The sequence below is a fragment of the Panthera pardus genome, unplaced genomic scaffold (genome assembly GCF_024362965.1).
Source record: "Panthera pardus isolate Hobbes unplaced genomic scaffold, ASM2436296v1 HiC_scaffold_8, whole genome shotgun sequence".
Taxonomy (NCBI): Eukaryota; Metazoa; Chordata; class Mammalia; order Carnivora; family Felidae; genus Panthera; species Panthera pardus.
Window position 1 is genome coordinate 27,264,981 of NW_026527013.1, and position 16,758 is coordinate 27,281,738.

Consider the following 16,758-nt stretch of genomic DNA (forward strand, 5'->3'; position numbering starts at 1 on the left):
TGTCCTCTAGCATCCACAGGAGGGAAGCAGGGGGGAGGAGCTGAGAGGAAAGGGGAGGAGCATAAACTAGGACTGAGGATCAAGGAAGGTTTCTTAGATGCAGCTGCATTGAGGCTGAGACTTGAAGGATACAAAGAACTTAATCCGGAGGGTGTAGCTGGGGCCAGGGGTGGGGTGGGAGTGTTGCAGGCAGTGGGCACAAGGCCCCAGGTGTCTCAACAGAAGAGGTTTGCAAGTTCCTGCTGTGAATACCAGGCTGCTATTTTAGGAGCCCCTGTGGTGGTAGCTGCCATTTCTGTTTCTTCCTTTCCCATCTGGCTCCTCGCCTTCTTTTCCCTTTTCCCTGTCTCTTTTCTCTTTATAAAGCCTTGACCCCAACAGCACTCCCAGACAGGACAGGTTAATGGCCTCTGGTTTAGATACGGTCCCATGGGGTAGGGGTGTGCGTGGGTCAGATGCGTCATCTTCCTGGTCTGGGGACTCTGTGATCCCAGGTCTTTAATGAGGAAAGCACTAGACGGGTCTCTCGTGCCCTGTTGTTTGCAGGAGAGCAGTTCTGGACTGTCATTCCCACCCGGGCTGTGCCGGTCTCTCTCCCGGGCTTGCCACCGTCCTGAGGCCACTTGTCCCAGAACATTAATAAGAATCAGCTTCCAGGGGTCCCAGAAACTCCAGCCTCAGCTTACAAGTGGAGGGCATGTGAGAGAATCCCAGGTGAATGACAGACCGACTCTGTCTGGTGTTCCTGATGAAGACCAGACTGTGCTTTCCTGTTTCTGCCAGTTTTGTATCGAGCTTTGACTATTTGCTGGGGGAGGAGCTGTCTGGGGCGCTGCAAGCAGATGAGCTGGAACCTTGTCCCAACCACTTGCAGAGGCTGAATAATTCTCAGCAAGACCTGTAAACCCTCAGAGCCTCCCTCTTCATCTGGAAGATGGGGATTATAATACCTTCTCTGGGGGCTATGATGAGGATCAAATAGGGTGAGTTTACAGCCCCGAGGCCGGGGCCCCACACCCTGGACTTGTGTGAGCGCAGGTGCATGGCATCGGCCCATCCTCCTTGTCCTCCCCGCTAGCACAGCCCTTGTGGCTGAGCTTAGTCTCCCTTTTCCTGCTTTCTGATCGGGCTGTCACCGTACCGTCTTGATGTGGGACAGTTTTGCTTACAGTGTGTTGTAAAATTGGAGAGCAACCAAGCAGTGGGCATGTGGAACAGACACAGGACTCTGAGCCAAAAATCTCTGTGACTTTGGTCAAGCAGTTACACTGCTCGTGTCTCTTCCCTAAATTGGGATAGAAGCTGACTCACAGGGTTTGGGTGAGGAAAAAAGTGAGGTCATATGAAAGCTCCTTGTAAATTGTATTGTTATTTCCCATCAGCATTAATAACTACTGGCTGGTCTCCAGACGTTGCTGAGGAAGGTTATCAACGCACACACACCCTGGAGGGCGGCTGTGAATGGGAAGCAGCTCCCTGGTCAGTTGCCATCCTTGGAGGCTCCAGACCGGAACTGTCCACTAGGTAGCCACCAGCCACATGTAGCTGTAGAAGTTTTAACTTAATTTAAAATTGACTTCCTCCATCACACCAGCCATTTTCTGTATGTCTGGTGGCTACCGTATTGACAGAACAGATATAGAACATTTCCACCATCACAGAAAGTTCTATTGGACAGTACTGGACTGAAATAGGCGTCCCCTTCCCCCATCTCTTTAAAGTGTTCCAGGAACCCCTCAAGTGAATTTTGGGGATACCACAGAGCCCACAGAGCCTATGTTTTAGGTTAGATCATCCAAATCTGCCCTTCAGATTTACTATAAATAAAAAGACATAGAGATGGACACCGTTGCTATGAAAATAGTTATTAGAGTTATGGAGACTAGTGACCTAGGGGGATGCGCATTAATTCCCACCTACATGTGCTTTCTGGGTGGCCCCTCAGGAATTTGGCATGGAGAGATAGCGTCACAGAAAATTATTAGATTTAAGACGGAGACCATCCCTAAACCAGAGTGTAACTTTTGGGGGGTAAAAAAAGTGGAGCCAACCAGCACCCCCGAAGCTAACACGGGGGACAGTAGTTGGCCTGCTAGTAGAGAAGTTATCAAAAGACAGCAAGAGATTTGCTGCAGCCTGTCTGCATAACGCCAGGACCCCGGGAGGACCTGGGCAATTATCATGTGTCACCACAGAGTCTCCTGGAGGAGGAGAGGGCAGGCCTCGAGTCAGATACAATAACCATCATTACTTGATGGTAAATTGGGTCTGAGACATCCCCTGGTGAGCTTGCCTCCTTCTTGGGCTGGAATTTGCTCCCGCAGCAGGGTGAGGATGAGAACTGGGACAAAATTGCTAGGGTTCAGAGCCATTTCCTGCTAGAAGGGTTCCCAGAGGCCGAACAATGAGACCAAACTTAATTTTGTTGGCTTTTAAAGTATATATTATTATTGTTTTATTGCCCCTTGCTTGTACTTGTAGTAAAGATTGTAATGAAGAAAATGGGAGGAGGCCACCTTCTGCAATGTGGGGACAGTCATATCTGTCTCACAACATCATTGCAAAGATTAATTGAAGGACATGTGATAATCTGCCCCCAGCATGGTACATGCTAAACACTTAGGAAAATGTTTGTTTGTGAACTATTAGCAGTACTATTTACTGCTAATAGTTATTGGTAGTATTACTAATTAATATTACTAATTAGGCTTACTAATATTTATTAGTAGTAAATATTTCGTAGCAATTTTCATAAATATTAGTAGTGCTATTAAATATCAGTTAAACTATTATTAGTTTATTTTTTAATTCATTCCACAGATATTTATCGAGCACACATTTGGTGTCAGACTCTGTTCTAAGCCCTGGAGCAACAGTGGCTAATGACACAGTGGCCTTGATCACGGCGAACTTATACTTGAGAGAAGGGAGACTGTCTGGTAAGATAATTGTAGACACATGCTAGTGACAGGGACTAATGGGGACAGGGGGACATCACAGGCTATCTCCTTAGGGTGGCTGGCAAAGCCCTTTCTGAGGAAGGGACATTTGTCCTGACCCTTATATGATGAGCTGCTCTCGGGTGATAGCAGTTAGAATGCTCTGGACAACAAGTAGCAGAAAACTCTGACTTGAATTGCTGAAACAATAAGAATATTTATTGTTTCACGTTGCAAGAAGTCTCGCGATAAGAAGGGGTTGGCTAACTCAGGGCTTCAACACAGCACAAGGACCCAGATTCTTCCATCCTCAGGATGTCAGCGGGGTCCTCGGGGATGGCCTCCCCATGGCTGCCACTGTTCTCAGCCCCACCCCTGAGGTATCTGGAGGAAGACAGCATTCCCAGAATCACACCCAGCACACTTCCTCTTGCATCTCATTGGTCAGACCAGGCCAGCCACCTTTAACATCACTCACCAGCAAGGGAATAGCATCACCTTCACTGGTGCACTTTTTCTGTAAAGAGATGAAATACTTTTGACTTGTGGGTCAAGAGGCAAAACAGGGTATTGTGCAGGTACTTCTATAATAAGAGAGAAAACACATTTGCATAAAGTCTTCATGGGTTGATAAAATTAAAAATAGAATAATGGTTAAATATAATTTTTTAAAATTCAGGTCTACTAATGAGAAGAATAGACTTTTTAGGGAGGATAACATTTTGCATATCTTTTGGCAAAGATAGTATTCCCTGTCATCAAAAAAGATTGCACACGTTCATCTGTTAACGCTGATCTATAATGAGATTTTACATATTTCATCTCTGAAAATGTCTTCACACAGACAGGTGATACATGTGACCTCAAAATCCTTTCAAGCTGTAACCTTGTTACTGTGACTGGTAGCGTGCCACTACCCAAGTTTGCTGTGGTTGTGTGAAGGCAGCCACAGACAAAAAGTAAATGAATTGGGACACAGCTGTGTTCCAATAAAACTTTACTTATCATCACTGTGATTTGCAGTTGATGTAATTTTCATGGGTAATAAAGTAGTATTCTTTTGTTTTTCTTTTCAACTATATAGAATGTAAAAAAAAAATTTAAATGTAAGCTGCACAAAAACAGGCAGTATACCAAATTTGGCCCATGGGCTATAGTTTTCTGATTCCTGCTCTAGAATCATGAGGATTTCCTCTGAGTCATGAAGGAAAGGGACCCTATCTGCAGGGATCAGGTAGAAAATCCTTGGGTAGGGATCCAACTGTGTTGGATCTCCCTACTTCAAGGGAGAAATTTCAAGGCTAAGAGAACAGTAGGTGCAAAGGTCCTGCAGCAGTGATAAGCCTGGCATCTATGTCCCTCAGTCAGGATCAGAGAGGAGAAGGAGAAGAGGTGCCCAAGATGAGGGTGGAGAGGGGGAGACAACTTCCAAATGGTGATGTGAGGAGTCCCACAGAGCCTCTCCCCAGCAAAGCAACCATAACTGGTGAAAATTATTTCAAAAAACAAAACCCAACCATTTAAACTCTGAAAATTGTCCTAAAGGCACATAACAAATAAATATTTATTCAAGAAAATGTGTCAAATCTTGGTAAGAACAGTGAGAGCCTGTGGCACTTGAAGCGAAACCCGTTCTCTCCTGCCCCTCCCCGCCACCCAGCTCCATGCTGCAGAGGCTAAATTCCAGACGAGTGTTGCCAAAATGTCGGGCCTCCCTTCCTCCACCCAGTCCCCACTGGTAAGGTAGAGGCACTATTCCAGGTACGGCAAGCTGATAATACTGGTGCCCAGTTACCTTCACCCAGCTTGCTCATAGGGACACCGGGAGAGGCACACTGTCCACACAAGGATAGACAAGCCAGGGAGGTCAGAAAGTGCTGCCCAGCACCTGCTCATAAAGCAGGGACATTGCTCTGAGAAAGGCGGACCACTGTTTTGATCCTAGTTCTGAGGAAGAGACTCAGAGATTTTGTCCAAGAGAGAGACAGGTCTGAAAAGAGTGCACCAATATGGATCTACCGAAAGGACAGGTAGTAAGTAATGTAGGTGAGGATGTAGAGAAACCAGACCCCTCATACACCGCTGCTGGGAATGTAAAATGGTGCAACCATCTTGGAAAACAGTCCTTATTACTTTCTTGATGATGTCCTTGGAGCACAAAATTTTTAATTTTGATGAAATCCAAGTTATTTATACATATGCATATTGGAAATTCTAGAGGAAAAGAGAAAAAAAAAGGGCGGGAAGAATATATGAAGAAATAATGGCTAAAGATTTCTCCAAATTGAAAAGATTAAGCACTGAATTACCAATGACCCAGCAATGCCACTCCTAGATACGTATCCAAGAGAATAGCCACATGAAAGCTTATCTACAAATGTTCACAGTGATATTATTCACAATACCCAGAATGTCATCAACTGATGAATGAATACACAAAACCAGGTGTATCCCTACAAGGTAGTATTATTCAGCCATAAAAAGAACTGAAGTATTGATACATTCTACAACATTGATGAACCTTGAAAACCATATGCTAAATGAAAGAAACCAGTCACACAAGACCACACATTGTCCATTTATATGAAATGTCTACACTAGGCAAATCTAGAGAGACAGAAAGTAGACCCGTGATTGTCAGGCTGTGAGCTTGGGAGAAAGGCAGAGTGACTGCTGACAGGTATGGGGTTAGTTTTTAGCATGATGGAAAGGTTCTAAAATTGATTATGGTAATGGTTGCATAACTCTGTGAACATATTACAAACCAGCAAATTGTAAACTTTAAATGGATGGTGTATCCAAAGTAAATTGGATACTTTAAGTGGAATTGGTGGTATGTGAGTTATATCTCAATAAGGCTGTTATAAAAATAACAAAGGTGAGACGGGAGAGGTGGACTACAGACCCAGATCTGCAGTGTCTTGCTGGCCTGATGGAGAGTCTGGCTTTACTGCAGTGAATGGGAAAACATTGGAGGTTTCAGAGCAGGAAATCAGATATGATCTGATTTACATTAAAAAATATTGCTTATAACCCCTTGCTCATATTAAGAATATTATTGCCAATGTTACTACTCTCTTGACTCTGCAATTTGAATGGAATAAATTCATTAAATGCCTGCTCTGTAACTTCCAGGACACCAGTGCCCATTAAGTACTCACTAGCTAAAAGTTCAGACCCAAGAAAGGCTGTCAGAAAATCCTGGAGTATCAGCCACAGCCTCATCCTGCTTGCTGGGATGGTGGGCTCCAAATGGCTCCAGTCTCTGCTCACCCTTAATGCAGTTTGAGGAGCCAGACACAGAGAATCATACAGTGGGGGGCATCCATCCAGGACCCCAGCCCTCCTGACCTCTGCTATTTGCCTCTTTGACCCTGATTATGGAAGGGAAAACCTTACGTCTTCTCTGAGCCATTCCCCAAGTCAGGTTACTCCACAGCTGAAGGCTGTTTCCTCTGATAATCTCCTGTGAGTATGTCCTCAAAGACTCCTGAGTCCTCAATAATGAATATTAATAATGTGTAATAACAAATCTAATAATGAATGTTCTTAAAGTGATTAAATACTTCTAAAGAAAAAATTCGTGTGTGTGTGTGTGTGTGTGTGTGTGTGTGTGTGAGTGTATGTGTGAAAACAGAGTCTCAAGTAGCTTTTATATGTGAGGTCTGGCAGCTTCAAGCAAGGAAGGAAGCAAACATCTCATTTTGCAGTTAACCTGTCTTATTACATCATTTGTTGGCAGCCTTGGATGACATTAGTTCTGGGAACTGGCCATATGTTTTTGAAAAGATAAGGACTCTACCTCCAGATATATTGATAGCAATGAGATCATGACATGAAAAGCTGGGGTTGTAGCAGTAAAACCTACCATCAAAAATTTAGACCACAGGTCAGACACTCAAATACCTTTGCGGACAGAGTAGTAACACAGCAGTGTGCGGCTACTTTCTGTTAAGACTCCAGTGAACTGTGGTTACCTGAGAGGTTGTGGCTCAAATATATCCAAATTAAAAAACAATTAGATATTATGTTAGTTAAATCCAACCCAACTGGTGGACCCACTGGCTTCCAATTTGTAAGCCACTAGATGGATTTGCTGAATCAGTTTTAACCTTGAGACCATCTTACAGGATCTAAAGCCCCCAGGTTTACTCTCCTATTTATAATAAACCTCGGTAGTTTCCTCGGACAGAGTTCTCCGTATAGCTGCTGACTCATTATTATTTTTGTATTGTAAGTGAGAAACTCTCCTTGTGGGAGTATCTCTAATAGCGACAGGTGAGGATGATGGTGATGATCCATGTTCCATGCAACAGACCCTGGGCTAAGAGTTTCAAATTACTCGCTCTACTTTATATGCTTCCTTTTTAAAAATTCTCATGGAATAGACACCACTAAAGCCTTGAACTTAACCGAGGAAGTAAATGAGGGTCAGAAAAGTTAAGCAACTTAATGAAAACCACACAGCTCTGTAGCTTCGAAAACCTTCCAAAGAAAATCATTATTTAACGAAACACCTGGTCCTTTACTATTGCCTTTTTTGGTAGGTTTTAGAATGTGTCCTAAGCATTTACTTGAATTTCAGTTCAAGTTTTCCAAGCATGCCCATGGATATAAACATTTATTGAAATATGCTTTTAAAGACAGTAAATTCACAAATATCTGGTAAAAGATAATGAAGTAAGGGGCAGCATAGGGGTTCTATCACTAGAACTAAACTTGAAGCTCCTGAACATTGGTCTAAAACAGGAGTCAACAAACTATGGCACAGGGGCCAAATCCAGACTGCAACCTGCTTTTATAAATAAAGTTTTATGGGGACACAGCTGCACCCATTTACTATGTATGATCAATGGCTCCTTTCCCAGTCTAACTGCAGAGTTGAGAGGTTGTGACAAAGACTGTATGTTCTGCAAAACAAAAGTATTTACTATCTGACCCTTTATAGGAAAATTTTGCTGATCTTGGTCTAAAATAACTAATACCATATACATAATACATCTATAATTTCCCCAATTCTATAATCTCTCTGGCTGTCTTTTCCTTCATTTCGGCAACAAGGAAAAAACACTAGGGTTAAAAAAAGTGCCTCGGTAAATTTCCCATCTTGTCTCCTGAACTGGATAAAGGTCTCCTTTTTATTCGGGGCCGGCAGGGGTGGGGACCAGTGTTAAGAGGGGTCAAGCCACTTGCCCAGGTCATGGAGCAGGTGGGACAACACTGAATAACAACAATATCAGTAATAATAAAACAGCTCTTTACTGAGTGCTTAACACTGTGCCCTGTGCTTTACAGGCAGTGTCTCCCAGAATCCTTGTAACTGCCTTCTGGGGTGGTTACCATTAGTGCCTCATCTGATAGATGAGGAAAGTGAGGCCTAGACCAGGCAATTTCCCAAGATCACACAACCTTCTCTGACTCCAAATAAAGTGCTGTCTTTGACTATAGACTATCAGAGCATCTCTCGAGTGAGCAATCTGCCTTAAGGCTTTCCTCAGGGACTTGGTGGAGCTAGAAACAACAGGTATGGCTGCTGTGAAGCACTGAGTCTCTTGTGGCCACAAAATAAAGAGAAGCAGGAGCCTGGAGAGGCTCTGGACCAAGATCTACCTGCTAGGGCTGGAGCCTTACAGACCACTTGCATATCAGATGCTCTGGCCTGCTGGGTGCTGGATGGCAGGCAGAGCGTCCCGAGCCACCTGGCTCCCCGGTCATTGAAGGCCAGGTGAACTAACTTAGTTTCCAATAGCAGCACATGAGAACCTGATTCTGAGTTGGAACGTGCGCCCCCAGGTGCTTCTTGTATAAACGAATGCTTGAGAATCACTGGGTAGGTAATAAAAGACCGTTTCACCCAGAGAAAGCCAGGTAGATGCAGACTAGTTTTTCTGGCCAGGAAGAGACAGAGTTCTGCAACCAGGCGGTCCTTTTAAGCCCAGAAAAGTGGTGAGTAGGCATGTTTGCTTTCAAAGCACAGAGGGAGGTGACGGGAAAGAGGTGGGAAAGGAAAGGGAGGAGATGGTCAGCTTTCATCTCTCCTTCCTTTCTTAGCATCGGCCCCTCTAGTATGAGCACTGACTGCGGCAGACTGAATAATGTGCTCCCCACCATGTCCCCCCGCCAAGAGGTCCCCATCCTGGTCCTCAGGACCTAGAGATATGTTCCTGTACATGGTAAAAAGGATTTTGTAGATTAACATTCTGGATCTTGAGATGGAGAGATTTCCTTGGATTATCTGGGTAGACCCATACTAATCAGATAAACCCTTAAATGTAGAAAACATTTCCTGACTAAATTTTGAGAGATGCCAGAGTAAGAAGAGTTAGGAGGGATTTGCAACAGGAAAGAGACTTCACCCACTGTTGCTGGCTTTAAGAAGTAGGAAGTGGCCACAAGCTAAGGAACTGTGGGTGCCCTCTAACAATTGGAAATTGCCCCTAGTTGACAACCAGGGAGGAAACCAGGATCCCTGGTTCCCAAACTACACGGAACAAAATTCTGCCAACAGTCTGCATGAGGAAGGAATCAGATGATCCCCTAGAGCTTCCAGAAAGGAGCACAGAAAACCTTGCTGAAGTTTTGATTTTGCTTTAATGAGACCTGCATTGATTGCACTTGCTACCTATAGAATTGTAAAATCATAAACTTGCATTGTTTTAGAAACTCAGTTTGTGGCAATTTGTTAGGGCAGCAATGGAAATTAGTGTTCTGACTCAGAGCTTTCTACTTGTTGTTTATCCTCAAGTTTTTCAGGTACAGTCGTGCCAGACTAGACCAGATAATGAACTGTTTTTGCCCTATGGTGCAATTCAGGCACCTGTATCTCCCACAGTACCCCCACAAGCCCCTAAAAGTCTGAGTGCAATGTCTGCTCTATCACCTTGCCCAGAATTTCTGCAGCAGTGCCAGAAGGAGTGGTGGCCATCGGTGACTTGCTTTGTGCCTTTGGATTCTTCTCTAGTCCTCTTGAGCTATTCTTAGAATCATTGCCTTTGTTTCTTCACCCTGTGCTTCTCATGCAGTGTTCTTTTTTCCAAGAAAGGAAATAAATGCATTGTTTAATTTATGAGGATATAATACTATAATAGTATATTCCTCTGCCTGAAATGTATTCTTAAGTATTACCTTGGTCTGTACTTTAATTGAATTGGATAGAGACGGCACACTGCCGTTGTTAAGGTTAACGGCCCAATGATTTACAAGACAAGGCACATTTACTGGCAAATAGATTTTAGTAATTGTTCCGCTCCACGGTGAGAATAACAGCTTGTGCATTGATTCCTCATGTTCTGGAACTGGGGCTCACCTAGAGGAGACTGAGCTCAGGGTCCTAGAAACACAGAAGGCTGCCTAGGACGGATGAAATTAGCAGGCCTCACAAACTCTTCCTGCTCAGAGTACTTTGGCCCAGGGACGGCCTCAGGTGGAGGGAATGGTATCCAGAAATGAAACACACACACACACACAAACTAATAAGGGATTGTTTTTTCCTAATCTGAGGAAGGTGGAAGATGAGCTATACTTGATACTCTGGACTTTGCCACTGGGGACTCGGTTTGGCATTTCTAAGGGGAAGGGATGAATTAAATAGCTAGGGGGAAAATATCTGCTAGGGTGGTTTTATCTTTTAGAAAAATCTTAGCAACGATGTTGGGGACCAGGAAGGAAGTCCACTTTCCAGAATGACTGCATTTGCTGTTTTGATACCCTTGCCTCCATGGTGGTTGAGAGTCACAGAATGGTCTATAAAACCAGGCCACTCTGAATATGTCTTGCTAAGTCTGACCCTTATTTTCTTCATCTCCAAGAATATTGATGAGGCCACAAGTTCTGTTTCAAGAACAGATTATCTTGCATTAACTGTGACAGAAACTCTAAGGAGGGAATTGAACCAGGACTGGTTGGGGTGGTGGGGAGGGTGGGGAGAGCTGGGAATTGCTGAGGCCATGGTTCCTCAATGACGCACATGCACCCAGGCCTCTGAGCCTCAGCAGCCACTGAGTGTGGGGCCCGCCCCACTTTGGCCTGTGGTATTCCCCAGAAAGTGATGGAGAAGATTCAAAGCACAAGGACAGCAATCCTTATTTTTTCACGGACGTTATTTGTATTGTATATTAAATAAGTCCTCTGGAGGTTACATAGGACAGACTACGAGAGGAGCCTAGCTGTAGAGAAAAAGCTAACTGAATATTGTCCCACTTGAAAGATGATGATATTAAAAAGCAAAAGGAGGGCAGTGCTTCTGGATGAATGTATTATCACGTGCATGCACGGTGAAGTTTTTCTTCTTTTTAAAAAAAAAAAAAACAAAAAACCTTGAAATGGTGAAATAGCATACTTGGCAGTCAGGGTCTACAACATATACTTTAAGTCAGAGGAAACTAAGCACTCCTGGACTCTCACCCAGTTTAAGAAAAAGAACCACCTGATGGCCACTGTCTGTTCCCAACGACCCCCTCCCCGGTCATGCCACCTCCTTCCCACAGAGGGCACTCTCTGAATTTGGTGCAATGACTTCATTTTTAAGAGCTTTTCTCAACATCTCTGCAGTTGTTCAGTACATTTTTAACATTTGCTATAGCTTTTCATTGTATAAATAAACCACAACTGGCTTAACTGCTCTAACATTGATGGAAGCGCGGGCCATTTCCAGTGTTTGGTATCACAGATGAGGCTGGTGTGCACATGGTTGTGACTGTCGGCGCATGACACGTGCAAGAATTCTCTCAGGTGTCTAAGTGATCTCTAGTGTGTGTCCATGTACCATCTACCTGCACTGTCTAATGCCAAATTGTATTCTAAAGTGGTTGTACCAACTTTTACCCCCCACCAGCCATAATGAGCACTCCCACTGCTCCATATGCTGGCCAATAGCAGATGTTTTTAGAGTCTTGTTTCGATAATCTGATAGTATTAAGGATATTTAATTGTGGGTTTAGTTTGTAATGTATTTGGATTGTTTCCAAGGTCAAATATCTTATGTTGGCTGTTTGCATCTTCTGTGAATAAACTTCTTCGTGATCTTTTTCATTTTCTGTTGAGTTTTGTTCTTTTTATTAACTCCTAGCTCTATATATATTCTAGACCAACGCTACCCAACAAAGCTCTAATGCAGGTCACTATTGCAATTAAAAATTTTTCTAATAGTCACATTTAAAAAAGTAAAAAGAAACTTGTAAAATTGATCATAATTATTATTTCATTTAACTTAGTTTATATTATTTATCCAAAAATATCCAAAATAATTATTAATGAAGTCTTTGGAATCTGTAGGGTATTTTAAACTTAGAGTAAATAGCAGTTCATGCTGGCCACATTTCAGTTGCTCTGTAACCATGTGTCTCATGGCCGCTGTCTAGAGGCTGTTCCCTTGTCTGTCATATTTTCTTCCAACCTGTAGCTGTATTGTTGCTTTTTGTGGCTTCTTTTATGAACAGAATTTTTATGAACAGAAGTTTTCCACTTTAACATAGTCACATTTGATCAGTCTTCATGCTTTAAGTTCCAATATGGTTAACATACAGTGCTATATTAGCTTCAGGTGTACAATGGAGTATTCAACTTCTATACAGTGCTCATCCTAAGTGTGCTCTTAATTTCCTTCATCTTACTGCTTTTTTGCATTTTAGGAAATCCTTGTCTAGACTAAGGGTATTAACATTTTATTTATTTTTTGTCCAGAAGGTTTAAATGTTTGTCCTTTACATGTAAGGTCTTAATGTGTATGGAATCCATGTTTGTGTATTTTTGTGATGGTTTGTAGTTCACTTTTCCATATTGTCACCCATCTGCCCTTATTGAATAGCCTTTTTTGTCCCCCTGTTCTGCCAGCCCCATCAACTTCCCATCAGAGAGCCTGTCAGGTTTTGGACCCATTCTTCTCTTCCATTTGTCTATTTGTCTACTTCTCAAATGCCACACTGTCTTCATTTTTCTTATAGCTACTATAAGCCTTGTTATTTGATGGGGCAAGTCCCTTGGCTTCTTTCTTAAAAGTTTCTTGGTATATTTGGCCCTTTGCTTTCAGATTTTCAATATCGAAACTGGTTTGTTGTGATGTGTGAAAATCCTCTGGTGGCCCTTCTGTTCACACAGATGTGTTACTTTGCCTCTCTGGCCTGTCTTTCCATCTGTAAAATGAAAGCAGCATGGTGTCATTTTTACAGGATTGTTTTGAGGATTAAATCAAATAATGCATGCAAAGGTCCTAGCATAGTACCTGGCACATGTGAAATTCTCAATAAGTAAAATGAGTAGTTTTATTATTTTTAGAGTGGAGAGGTGGCCAGCCTGTTGTGGAGGATGCTGGGATCCTGAGAGGAAGTCTGGCTTTTAACTGTGTGGGCTGTCGCACAGGAACCATATTCTTATTACTACCTTGTCCTCACGTTTTGATGGAGGCTTTTGTGCTTAATGCTAGTAATGTGTGTGTACCACCCTTCACGCTTAAAGGGTTTTCACTCGGTCATATTTGGATTGTTCAGGAAACTTGAAAAAGTAAGCATGCACATATTTGGAAATAGGAGACTGGAGCTTCAGCTGAGTCTGAGAAGCTCTATCAGGGCACTGGGGTGAGAGGTAATGAGGACCAGAATCTTCTACTCCACCACCTACATGTCAGCTATCATGCAGGATGATAACCCACGGAGGTAGAGGTGAGGTAGGATTGCCAGAGAAGATATAGGACATTCGGCTCCGTTGGAATCTCAGGTAAACAATGAGTAACTTTTTTTTTTTTTTTTAGTATTAACTATGTCCCAAATATTGCATGAGACCTACTCATATTAAAATTTATTCACTTATCTGAAATTCAAATTTAACTGAGCATCTTAGGTGGTTGTTTTTGTTGTGTGTTTTTTTTTTTGTTTTGTTTTGTTTTGTTTTTTTTTATCAGCTAAAACAGGCAGCCCTAGGTGGGGGACATTGTCATTCCTTCTACATGTTATGACTGTGCTCTAATAATTTAGTGCATACATTGTCTTTCGATGGCGTGCAGTCTAACTAACCTCTTCTTTTGACAAATGTGGAAACTGAGATCCAGAGGTTCAGAGCTGGTTAACTGCAAAAATCGGATGGTTCTAGATCTCGTGTTTTTCCTAATGCTTCTAAATGTGCAAAAGGACACAGTCAACTTTTCATTATTCTCATCCTGGAGAGGTAGAGACCTCTACCACCACTGACCTTCAGTCATGTGCAGGTTCTGTGGCAGGCTCTGGCCACCGGGCCAGTATCTGGTCATCCAGGTGTGAAAGGCTCAGGATTCTATAAAGTTTCATGCTGGCCTGGAGTTTGAAGGGCATAAGGGTAAATGGCCCACATTTGAGGGCCTCTGTTGGAATGATTGCTTTGTCAAAGCCTTCAGTTACTATAGTGCTAGGGATCAGAGAGGCAGATAAAAGCATAGAAATCTTTAGATTAAAAAAAAATGATGAAAGGGAAGGAAAGATGAACAGATAGGAAGAGATACTGCCACTTCCTGGCATCTGGAGGGACTGGAGGACATAATGGTGGAGAAGTGGGGCTCCACTGGGAGAGTCAAGTGGGATAATAAGATTTAATATCAGAAATTTTTTTCCCCTAAAATGAAGAGCATTAGGCTGAGAAAGGGCTCCCAGGGGCCTCTTTGATGAAGAGTCCCATTGCTGGAGTCGTTTAAAACCAGAACTGAACGAAGCAACGGAAAGTGAACTGCAGGAAAGCCTCCCCTGAATATCTTTTGGGACAGCCTTGATAATCTGATAGGTCTTTCTTTTCTCCATGCCCGTGAATCTCTGGTTCATATGAAAACATAATGGTTAAAACTCTCAGGGAACCAGAAATTGAAAATTTAATTGAAAGTAATTTTCATACAGTGAAGTATGGTTTAGAAATTCAGTGTGCATGTGCATGTGTGTGTTTTAATCCAGGATAGTGTGAGCAATGAGTCTTCAAATCCTCACCAGGCCAAAGCTTTGTTTCCACCTTGCTGAGCTGTTACTGTTCCTCACCTCTCGTTTCAAATTATTTTTATGTGACACTTGGATGATTATGCCTATTTGACTTCATTTTTCTAACTAAATATTCTTCAGGAAATAGATCGCCCAGCTTCCTTTGAAGCTCTAAATAAACATTCACAGTATCTATGTGCTATAAAATCAGCTCCTCTATGATGCTGATCCAAGGCATGAAAATTGCCCCTCCTGGCGCTGGATGCCAAGCCTGGTTGACCTTCCCAATTTTTCGGCTGCAAATCTGAAAACAAACCCAGCTGTTGCAGAGAAACATCAGGCATAGGCACACATTAGATAAGTGTTCATGTTTTTCTTTCATAGCAGATGGCCTCACAGGAGATGAATCACGTAAACCACCCTACCTGTTAGCACGCCTTCATTGCCGTCATTTTATTTTCCTACGTCAGTTCTAATATTCCTGGTAACAGAGGCTTTTTTTAAGGCAATTTGGGGAGCAGCTATTGTCTTTTGCTTTGTATCTTACATGCCTTCCACACGAGGAAGAATGACCCATTGTGGATTCGCCCTTCCTGTTCCAGCTCTCTCTCCCCAGCCCCACCTCTGCAGCCCCATGGGCCTCCCTGCTTCCCCCTGCATCTTCTTTGCTGTCTCTCCTGTGGCTGCAGCCATAGGAAGCTTCCTTGAGGAGAGCCTTGATCCTATCTCTCTCCTGCTCCGAAATTGTCAATAGCTCCCCGTTTTCTAAGAGGCATTTCCCCTAAAACATCCCTGTTTCACACACCATCTCCATTATCTCTGCTGTTTCCCCCTTCCTTCTGTGTGCTGTTGTTTACTTCATATTTATCTTTAAATGGACTCACTTTTTTTTTTTTCACTTAAATGTATTCTAGGAGGAAACTTTATCTGTAAGTAAATGGGAAGCCAGTATCATCTGTCATAAATAGAAGCTAACAATAAATGCAATGAAAACAAAACAAAACAGAAGTAGTATCTTCTAGCTAGATATTAATGCCTGAGGCTATAAGCCTGAGGCCTGCTCTCATGTGTGAGCTTGCTCTCTTGCTCTCTCTCTCTCTCTTTCTGCTTACAAAGGTGAATGATTATTCAGTTATCTTCCATTTGTCCCTCAGGATACATTTTCCTCCTTTCTCCTTGCCCCTGGAGGCTAAGCCCTATGGACTAATCTTTGGGCTCCTTTGTCTTTTGGCTTCCACCAGGGCTTAGCCTATGGGAGCCCAGTAGGGTATAGGAGTGAGAGTATGGATCCGGGGCTTTGTGTTTGGTTTCCCCAGACTTGTAGTGCTTCTGACCAAAGGTTACTGCTTGTTTTAGGGTGCTTTGTTCCACATGGCTCTCCTCTCCTGGATTATGGCAAACTCCCTCCTCTAGTCCCTTTAGGCCTAGAGTTGGTAACCAAGTGTCTTTACTAGCCCTGGTTTACTGCACTGCCCTTATACTTCGCTATACTTGAGGTTTGTCAATAGTCCCTTTGTTAATCCATCCTCAGATTCTCCTATTTGACATGTCCTATCTCTCTATGGAGACCCTGACTAACACAGTTGTCATGACCTAGACGTTCTAGATAAATCTGCATCAGTGGAGACTCTCCTTGGGTTCATCAAAGATTAGAAGGGGGTGGATTGATATACTGTCTATGTCCCACTGTGGTGCATACCAGTGACACATGTGTTATGCACTCAGGGACATACCTTTCTATGGAATTCTATGGGATTCAAGCTGGACTGGAGTCATCACCCTTCTCCTCCTGTTTTCTTCCACATACCCTTTGTTACAGACCAATGAACTTGATGCTGTTCCTTGTTCCTGCCGCATGGTTCCTCACCTTTGGTCTGTATTTAGCCTGTTTC